An 11,062-nucleotide genomic window follows, 5' to 3' on the forward strand; every position below is an offset into this window, starting at 1 on the left:
AATTGCTTTGACGAGAAATGGTGTAACAAATATATAACATCCTCTAAAAATGTTTAAATGATTGAAGTGAGAGTTTAAATTACATAACCAATGGTGGACATAAGCATTGTTGTGGAAACACATTTATGTATAAGTTCTATTCCTCGAACCAAAGTTTGCGAACTTTGTTGATAAAGAGAACCGGAAGAATGGCGTGAGCCAAGTCCACGAACTCAGTCCGCGAACTGCCGAAGTTCTCAAACCCGAGAATTTCTGCTGGAGTTGACAAACTATTTGCGTGAAACTAAGTCCTCGAACTCAGTCCACGAACCCAGTCCGCGAAATGGCGAACTTCTCATACCCAAGAATTTCTGCTGGAGTTTGTAAACTCTGCCCGGTAACTTAAGTCCGCGAACCTAGTCTGCGAACTTGAGAAGGTTATATATCTGAAGATTTTCTGAACTTAAACTTAAAAAGACTAAGGAATGCAGTTTGCAAACCGTGGCTATAAAATTTCATGAACCGACTCAAGTGAATCAAATCATCTTTGCTTCAATTGTGTCTTGTGTAGTACATGAGATTTCCTTGCAATTGAATAACTCTCTAACTAGTTCATTTGAAGTCATTTGAACTAGTTATGGTGAAGAAGAACGTGGTTGATATGAAATGCTCATATGGCTAACCTTTTGGTTAACTATTGTTGAACCAACAAGTGCATACGTTTGGGTACGGTTAACAAACCTAGAAGCATGCACTGTCAAGTGTATGTAACAAGCTAAGTTTTCAATATAACGGTTGAGAAATATTACCTTGAATCTAAATCAGGTTTTCATCTAACGGTGGATATTGATTGCTTTGTTACCAAGGTAACTTAATTGCAAACCCTGATTTGAAAGACTATATAAGGGGAACTCTAGTATCTGTGCAAAACTAATCCCCACACCTCACGTGTGATACTAGTTTGCATACTAGATTCGGTTCTCCTTTAACCTTTGGTTTCTTCTTCTAAAACCAGGTTAACGACTTAAAGACTTCATTGGGATTGTGAAGCCAGACCGGTACTACTTTTATTATAGTTGTGTGATCTTATCTTGCATCTTCTATCGTACGGGTACAACCAGATTGATTGTCTTGAGATTGATATCTCCGATAGGCAAGATATAAAAAGTAACCACAAAGATCTTCGTCTCATTGTCTGTGATTCCGCAACATCTTGTTTTGCTACCATACGATTAAGATTGTTGTGAGGTGATTGATAACTCTAGGCTGTTCTTCGGGAATATAAGACCGGATTATCAATTGGTTCCTGTTCACCTTGATTATTATCAAAAGACGGAACAAAAACCTTTTAGGGTTTATCTGTGGGAGACAGATTGATCCTTTGATAGACTTGTCTGTGTGACACAGATTTGTTTATTGTCAAAGCCTGTGATTTTGGGTCGTAGCAACTCTTAGTTGTGGGTGAGATCAGCTAAAGGAATCAAGTGCGCAGTATCCTGCTGGGATCAGAGGCGTAGGGAGTACAACTGTACCTTGGATAAGTGGGAGACTGATTGGGGTTCAACTACAGTCCAGTCCGAAATTATCTTGGAGTAGGCTAGTGTCTGTAGCGGCTTAATACAGTGTGTGTTCAATCTGGACTAGATCCCGGTGTTTTTCTGCATTTGCGGTTTCCTCGTTAACAAAATTTCTGGTGTCTGTGTTATTTTTGTTTCTGCATTATATTTGTTTATATAATTGAAATAATACCGGTTGTGCGTTTGAATCAATCAATTGGAAATCCGACCTTTGGTTGTTGGTTGATATTGATTGATCCTTGGATATTGTTCTTTGGTACCATCCAAGTTGTTCCTTATGTTTGATTAAAGACTCGTTGATTTCTATTAGATCGAGTAAATCAAAACAAGAGAGAGATATTAACTCCTTAAGATACTTTTACCTAGATTGAGTCTGACTATCTAGTTGATTCTCTAGAAAGTATTTCGGAGTTAGTCCATACATATTGTTAAGCAAAATATTGGGTGGTGTTGTTAGACCCCCGCTTTTTCACCTAGAAAAACTTCCATCTCTATCTTCTGGATTATATCACACTATCCTAGTTGAATCACATCTCGTGAGTCATCCTAAGACTTCTAATCCTGGTGTTTTTAAACTTTGGCATGGCCGTCTTGGTCATCCGGGATCAACTATGATGCGTCGAGTTATTGAAAACTCATATGGACATCCTCTAGATAGATAAAAAGTCTTATCATTTAATGATTGTGCATGTATAGCTTGTTATCAAGGAAAATTGATCCATCATTGATGAAAGTTGGCATTGAATCACCTAATTTTCTGCAACGAATTCAAGGTGATATATGTGGACCAATTCACGCTTCGTGTGGACCATTTCGTTATTTTATGGTTCTTATTGATGCTTCAACACGATGGTCACATGTTTTCTTTCTTTTGACTCGTATTGTTGCATTTGCAAGACTTCTTGCACAAATTATTAAGCTACGAGCTGAGTTTCCAGATTTTCCTATTAAAACTATTCGTATTGATAATGCTGGTGAATTTACCTCTAACATATTTAATGATTATTGCATGTCAATTGGCATTGATGTCGAACACTCCATCTCTCACGTGCACACTCAAAATGGCTTAGTGGAATCATTTATTTAGCGCTTACAATTGATTGCCTGACCATTAATCTTAAGGTCTAACTTGACATTTTCAGCATGGGGTCATGCAATATTACATGCTGCAACATTGTTCCGTATAAGACCAACCAGATATAAAAAATACTCACCTGTACAACTCGTATATGGGCATCAACCAAATATATCTCATCTTCGAACTTTTAGTTGTGTCGTGTATCTTCCCATTTCTCCACCATAGAGAGAGAAAATGGGTCCTCAACGTAGACTCGGCATATATGTTGGCTATGAATCTCCATCTATCATTCGGTATTTAGAACCTCAAACAGGAGACGTTTTTAAAGCAAGATTTGTCGATTGCCAATTTGACGAATCAAATTTCCCGTCGTTAGGGGGAGATAAGCCAAAACTTGAGGCACTCCGTGAAATTTCATGGAATACACCATCACTAGCCCACTTTGATCCTCGTACAAAACAATGTGAATTTGAGGTTCAAAGAATCATACATTTACAAAATATTGCAAACCTACTGATACAGGTAAGGTAACAAAATCACATATACCTGCTGCAAATACTCCTGCGAGAGTAAGTATCCCAGAAGGACATCATGGTAACCAGTCCACGATATGCTTAAAGCGTGGAAGACCACTTGGTGCAAAGGGTTTAGTTCCGGGAAAAAAGAGATCAGTAGTTGGCATTCTGGAAAAAGCCATTCTCTCTGAAACATTGATTGATCAATCAAATACTGATACACAATTTGCACCTGAATAGGCACATGTACCTCAAAACAATGAGATCTCTATAAACTATGTTGGTACAAGACAAAACTGGGATAGAAATACAATTATTCCTGATAGTAAATTTGCTTTTATAGTTGCTTTGGATATGATTGAAAATATTGATGTTCCTGAACCACAATCTATGGAAGAATGTCGTCGTAGAAAAGATTGGCCTAGGTGGGAGGTTGCAATCCAAGCAGAGTACAATTCATTAGTAAAACGTGGAGTCCTTGTCATGTTGTTTTAACTCCTGAAAATGTAAAAGTTGTCGGATACAAATGGGTATTCGTACGAAAACGTGACGAGAAAAATGAAATTGTGAGATATAAAGATCGAATCGTTGCACAAGTTTTTTCACAAAGACCAAGTATTGATTATCAATAAACTTACTCTCTAGTGATGGATGCCATCACATTCCGGTTTCTTATTAGTTTGGCAGCTTCAGAGAAGCTTGAAATGCGTCTTGTGGATGTAGTTACAACTTATCTTTATGGGTCACTTGATAGTGACATTTATATGAAACTTCCCGAGGTATTTCGTATGCCTGAAGCAGACAAGTCCAAAGATCGTAGTGTATACTCAATAAAACTTCAAAGAGCTCTATATAGATTAAAGCAATCTGGAAGAATGTGATATAATCGCCTTAGTGAATATTTACTGAAATAGGGATATACTAATAATGTTATTTGTCCATGTGTTTTCATTAAGAAATCCAATTCTGGGTTTGCTATTATTGCAGTATACGTTGATGATCTAAATCTTGTTGGAACTCTAAAGAACTCACTGAAACTGCTGCTTACTTGCAGAAGAAATTTGAGATGAAAGATCTTGGTAAAACTTAGTATTGTCTTGGTTTACAAATTGAGCATGTCTCAAATGGGATGTTTGTCCATCAATCTACTTACACAGAAAAAATCTTAAAAAGATTTTATATGGACAAAGCACATCCACTGAATTTCCCCATGGTTGTGAGGTCACTTGACGTGAATAAAGACCCATTTCGACCTAAAAAGGATGGTGAAGAACTTCTTGGTCCGGAAGTGCCATACATCTAAGTGCAATTGGTGCTCTTATGTATCTTGAAAATTGCACAAGGCCATATATTTCATTTTCAGTTAATCTGTTAGCTAGATACAGTTCTGCTCCAACTCCAAGACATTGGAATAGAATCAAGCACTTATTATGTTATCTTAGTGGCACTATTGATTTAGGTCTATTTTACCCTTATGAATCTAAATCAAAACTAGTTGGCGCAGATGCAGGTTATCTTTCAGATCCGCACAAAGAACGATCACAAACTGGGTATTTGTTTGCTTATGGGGATACAACTATATCTTGGCGGCAAACAATTTCAGCTACATCTACAAATCATTCTGAACTAATAGTAATCCATGAAGCAAGCGGTGAGAGCGTCTGGTTAAGGACAGTAATACATTATATTCAAGAATCATGTGGACTTCCTTCAACTAAAGATTCACCAACAATATTATACGAAGACAATACTGCCCGTATTGCACAACTAAAGGAAGGATTCATCAAAGGTGATCGAATAAATCACATCAGTCGGAAGTTATTCTTCTCACATGATCTATAAAATAATGGTAGAATTGATATCCAACAAGTACATTCAAATCACAATCTAGCATACCTCTTCACTAAGGCGTTACCAACTTCTACATTCAAGAAATTAGTTTACAAGATTGGAACGCATCGACTTAAAGATTTGTAGGCCAAGATTCCGCTGAAGTATTCATCAGGTGGAGCATCATTAGGACATAAAAGCGCTGTACTCTTTCCTTCGTCAAGGTTTGTCCCACTGGGTTGACTTGTCAAGGTTTTAATGAGGTAGCATATGCGTGTCCAACACTGTTCTGAGTCTCACACATTTCAAGTTTTTTCTCTATTGATTTTCCTAATATATTTTTGTGACTTAGACACAGTGGTCATCAGAAGAGTGTTATAAATGTTTATTTATGTTAATAACACTGGGGTATCAACCGTGCCGTAACGGCCCGGGTTTTTGTTCGTTGGGGTAACAGTGATCTCCGGATTTTCTTATTATGCATATAGATCATACCTACATTTTTTTTATTGTTCTTGGTATATGATGCTTGTTTAGATTGACATTCAAATTTTGAATCTACTGGTGGTTTATCACTTATTAGCCATTTAATAAAAATTGTAATAAATTTATAAGTTATAATGACATATGTAAAATTGCATATAGTTTTTAACTCAGAAGTCATTCAAATCTTTAAATAAATTTAACGATATTTGTAACAGTCGTGTACTGAAGAAAAATCCAGAAGCAACACAGAAATAGAAATAGATAGCCACTGAAGGATAAAAAGAAAACACTGTCACAATTACCAATCAAAGCTCCGCAAATAATCCATTTCATTTTTAAAGTCTTTTCAAAGTAGGTTCCGTGTCAACCATCCATTCAGTTAATGAATCATTTACTCATTTCATAATCACAGTTCGTGTCTACCAACTTTTGAGTATGAACGCTCAAATTGAATGCGATTATATTTCTCAAAAATAGGAACACCATTCATTTTATATCACCGAACAAGGTAGGATGAAAATTTTTACCAGCTTGCATAAGAACCGACCTAACTCATCTGATCGGTGTTTTTTTCTTCTTCTTTTTATCGGTTTTTGTAGTAAATGACTCGATGTTCTCGAAAGTAGCAAACGGGAAGTTGCGACAAAGGGTTTTCACTGGGGTCTAACCAATATACATAACTTTGGCCTTCCCACTCAAATGTAGTAACAAAAAATTGGTTAAAAAGACCAAAATCAACAATTTCTAGGTGAAAAAGACATATAAATTTTAATACTGTTTAAATGGACAAAAATGTAAAAATAGCCAGGATGTAAACAGTTTCATCCTACCCATTTTCAAATATTTTTTCTTATTTTTAACTTACATCAGGATGCATCCAGTTTAATCCTCGCTAGTTTTTAAGTTTTAAGTTAGGATGCATCCAGTTTCATCCTTGCTACTCCCTCCGTCCAAAATTAATTGAGCTATTTGTAGTTTGCACAATTTTGAAGTTAAGGTGGAAAGGAGAGTATGTATAAATATTTTTTACAATTATTCCCTCATAGATAGTAACTAATAAAACTTAGAAATGATTTATCTCCTAAACTATACCACGGTTTTTCGTAAACTTTATATCGTTGAAAAGCATTTTAAAACACCTGCGCAAGAATCTAAACATGCCTATCGAATTATACATATTTCTTATTGTAACAATAATCAATTAAAAGGGTGTTTTAGAAATAACCCCTTGATTAGTGAAATAACTCAATTGTTTATGGGACAAACTCTAAAACCAAATAGCTCAATTAATTTTAGACGGAGGGAGTATTCTTTTAGTGTCCATTTCACCCATACTAATTTTTACTCGTCCATTGGAACCATGTTTTAAAAATATTTGGACAAATAACCCATTTTCCGGTAGTAAATTACCTGGAGTTCTCAAAAGTAACAAACGGGAAGTTGCGGCAAGGGATTTTCAATGAAGTCGAATCAACATGCATAACTTTGGCATTCCCACTCAATTGTAGTAAATGACTCGGTGTTCTCAAAAGTAGCAAATGGGAAGTTATGGCAAGGGGTTTTCACCTGAGTAGAATCAACATGCATAACTTTGGCGTTCCCATTCAAATAAATCGCGGAAGTCATTCTAGTATAATGAAAAAATATTCATCCTGGAAGGACATTAAATTTGGATAATGTACATGTCCCGCCCGCCCAGGTAGGGTCAAGTCTCCTTGCCAAAGATCAGATAATATTTACAGGACATTTGAGTTGCTATACTATGATGTGTAGTAAAGTCGGGGACACATTAAATCATGCTATACAGATTTTGTTGTCTTAGTTTGTTAAGTGAGGATTCAGAACCTCCTCTGCGAAAATAGTAGTTAATGAAAGGTGATCCAAGATGTGAAAAATGTCATTCTTATGATTCAGTTTACGTTGCACTTCATAGTAAAAATCAATAAGTGCCTATAGAAGTAAAAAAGTAAGTGCCTACGAAACTTGAACATGGAAATGTGGCTCGGGTAGTAGGACCACCCGGTGCATCACACCTCATCCTTTTTTTTCACCATTTTCTTTGTTCAATATATGGTTAAATCATGTAGTTGGGTACACCGAGTTATATAAAATTCGAAACTCTTTAATTTATCAAATACCTAAATAAAATAATTGAAAAAAATGTGTACTTGGAGGAGACCCTCCTCTACCAGAAATGAACCCTCTTTTCTGTCCATGAATTAACCTGGAGGATATTCGCCACTAATAAACCTACTTGTAGCACCTATTCGTCTAAAACCACCACCACTAGTAACCCTAGAGGTGTAAAACGTGTCGGCCTGGTATAACCCATCCCACGAAATCATGTGCTTAGCATGCTAAGTATTGTGCTGGGCTGTGCCAGAGATTCAGACGTGTTGTGATGTGATGTGCCGTGTCGTGCTAAATGTCGTGTTGTACGGTGATGTGCCAGAAAAATAATCGTGTTGTCCTGTGCTAGCCCACTTATTTTATGTTTTCCAAAGTAAATAATTTTGTGATATTTTAGTTAGTATATACATTATTATGAATTAATCAGCATAACGAAAATAAAATGTCAAAAACTGGCTAAAATAAATATTTTTTGCTTGACATATGCATGATGTATGATGTATTGTGTAGTATTTTATGCATGATTTGGCGTGATTTTTTCGCGTGTCATGCCGTGATTTGCCGCATGCTTCCACGTGCCACTTGTTGTGCCGTGCTGGTGGGTCTATTTGTCTAGCGCAGTACATCACACTAAGCTAACGTGATGTGCCTGTGTTGTACCAGGTCACATGTTGTACCGTGTTGTGCTCAAATTTTAACGTGATGTGTTGTGCCATAAATGTGATGGCCCGTCCTAATTTACACCTATAACCAACCCCACTACAACCACCATAGAGATGACAATTATTTTGGGTGTTATCTTCATTATTCCAGACTATGAATTCCAGACTATGAAAATAGTATAGTACCTTATTTACGTTGAGCATAATCTTAGTTTCCCCTTTCTTAACAACATATTTTCCCCATAATTTGCAAAGCAAAAATATAAAGTTGTCAAACAACAACTTCGCTCGAGTAAATACACTGGTAAACAAACCGTCTGATCTGATGACCATCATCGTAATTATTGAGAAGAGTATTAACCTTGCATGTGAGGAAATTATCGTATCCACGGTATAAGACCTAGGGCACCCCATATTAAACTTTTGAGTTTTATGTTTCATGCAAAAAATAAAAATTACAATCATGGTATTCATGAGAAGTCTTGGTAAGAACCGCAAAAACAAAATAGACCAAATGAAGTTGGCCAATAACAAATTAAAAAATGACGGGGTTATGCATATCCTAACGTTTTGTCCTCTTCATGATTAGACAAAACAAACTGTTGCTATTATCGTTTAATTCACAACAACAACAACAAAAACTATATGTTGTTTTGAATCTTGATTCATGTATAACAAAGTCAAGGAAAGCTTCAGAGTAAAATAAGCTAGTCAGTAACAAATAAAAAAATGGCAGGCTACTCCCGGTGAATAATAGCGGGCGTCCGAGATGTAATATACACTTCAAAATGAAATTAATCGTGCATGAAAATTTTAAGTTTGATATAACTATCAAACTTAGGGCCATTGAGCTTCTCCCGATACACACACCAATGGTTCTAATTCTTAATTTCAACTTAACGTATACATGGTTGGTGCAGATAACGTCTTGATATTGTTCCAGGCGTAGACCAAAACTTGTGTTTGCTTTTTTTTGTGCATAGTGAATGTAAAGAAGTCTTGCAAGTACCTGAATAATTAGCAAAAATCCAAATGTGTTATGGAACAAACATCATTATCATAAACTTAATATAAGGATGCATCATAAATGATTTATAGCTTGTGAAAGTATTCATATTCATTAACAATGGAACATATTTGAAAATTACATTAGGTGCAATGGTTCAGAATCTTTCAAGCAATTCCGAGCATTGGGCTCCAACTACCAATATAATCAATTTAATATGTTTGTTCGAAGTAATAGTCAAAAACAACATTTTATGAATTCCCCAATACCTTATAACTCGTCATGTATCATCCTTGCTAAAAATCACTACTTCTGCCACATAATCCTATCTTATAGAAGTCAGTTTTAATCAACAGGAAATCCATGTTACTCCCTTGAGAACATAAATCAGCTCCAAAGTCCTGCAAGAATAAAAGTACAAAAACTGAAACCATTAAAGGCCAAAATTCACAAAAAAAAACAAACTACCTACAGATCCAAGCCTACAACATGCATATGCATTGGTTTAAATCCATGTTACTCCCTTGAGAACATAAATCAGCTCCAAAGTTCTGCAAGAACAAAAGTACGGAAACTGAAACCATTAAAGGCCAAAATTCACAAAAAGAAAAAGAAAAAAAGAACTACTTACAGATCCAAGCCTACAACATGCATGTATGTAAAATCACAAATAGTTCTAATATACAAAGGGAATGTGATAGTCATTAACCCTAGATAATACTTTCGGCCCCCAAAGAAAACACACTTACTCTAAATGCACATCGCATATGAAATAAACTTCATCTCTACTTCCTTCTTTGTCACTGTAAGAGATTCCCCAACAAATGTAGATTACATTAAATATCAATTCTATGTAAAAGAATTAAAATATAGGAATAAAAATAGCTATTATTGCTTGAAATGGAAATCTAAGGGGGCGTTTCTCTAACCAAATCAGTAATATTTACATGATCGCTTTTGATGGGCCGCCTTCAAGAAGGTACGTATCGGCAGGAAAAATATCTCCAAGATTAGTACAAATTATATCTCTTGGTTACATAATTGCAGTATCTTTCTCAGTATGTGGCTAAACATATAACTGCATATAATTGTTTTAGTGGCATTTCCATAGCCAAATATAACTATACACAAATCAGTACTTGAGATCCTTTTCTTTAGAAGAAACTCTTTCAAATGAGATAATTACTTAAAAAATTGAACTTGGAGATGAATAACCACAGCCATAGCATTGCAACTGTAACTCTAAACTATTGATCTTTAGTCGCAGCACCTTGGAGATAATAATATAGTGTATCTATCCAGTTAATTCACATTGTTGTTGTATTAAATTAACTATCCTCCTATGATACCTGAAACCATATTGTCTGAATCTGAATTTAAGAAAGTAACTTCACTGTCCTCTACCCTTTCATTAGAACCATCTATGATATCGGAATGTGGTAATGACTTGAAATATTTCCTTCTGGTACTTAAAACTGCTACCCTAAATTATTCAACCCACCAATCCTATCTCTAATGCAATCATGTCTATTTTGCTCCCTTCTTTGGTGCTATCTTGACTGCCTCACCAAACAATGAAATCTATTTATTTGGTGCTATCTTGACTGCCTCACCAAACAATGAAATCTATTTTATACCTAGAGTTTCTATATAAAATAATAGAAACTCGGTTTCATAATATAATTTAAAGCACCCATGTACTAAACCAACCAAAAAAAGTTTAATTGGAAAGGAAAAAGTTAAGAAGACAAATATATGATTCAAAACTCAAACCTGTCTATAGAATCATTGATTTTTCC

Source organism: Papaver somniferum, chromosome 6 (genome assembly GCF_003573695.1).
Source record: "Papaver somniferum cultivar HN1 chromosome 6, ASM357369v1, whole genome shotgun sequence".
In the NCBI taxonomy this organism is placed as follows: domain Eukaryota; kingdom Viridiplantae; phylum Streptophyta; class Magnoliopsida; order Ranunculales; family Papaveraceae; genus Papaver; species Papaver somniferum.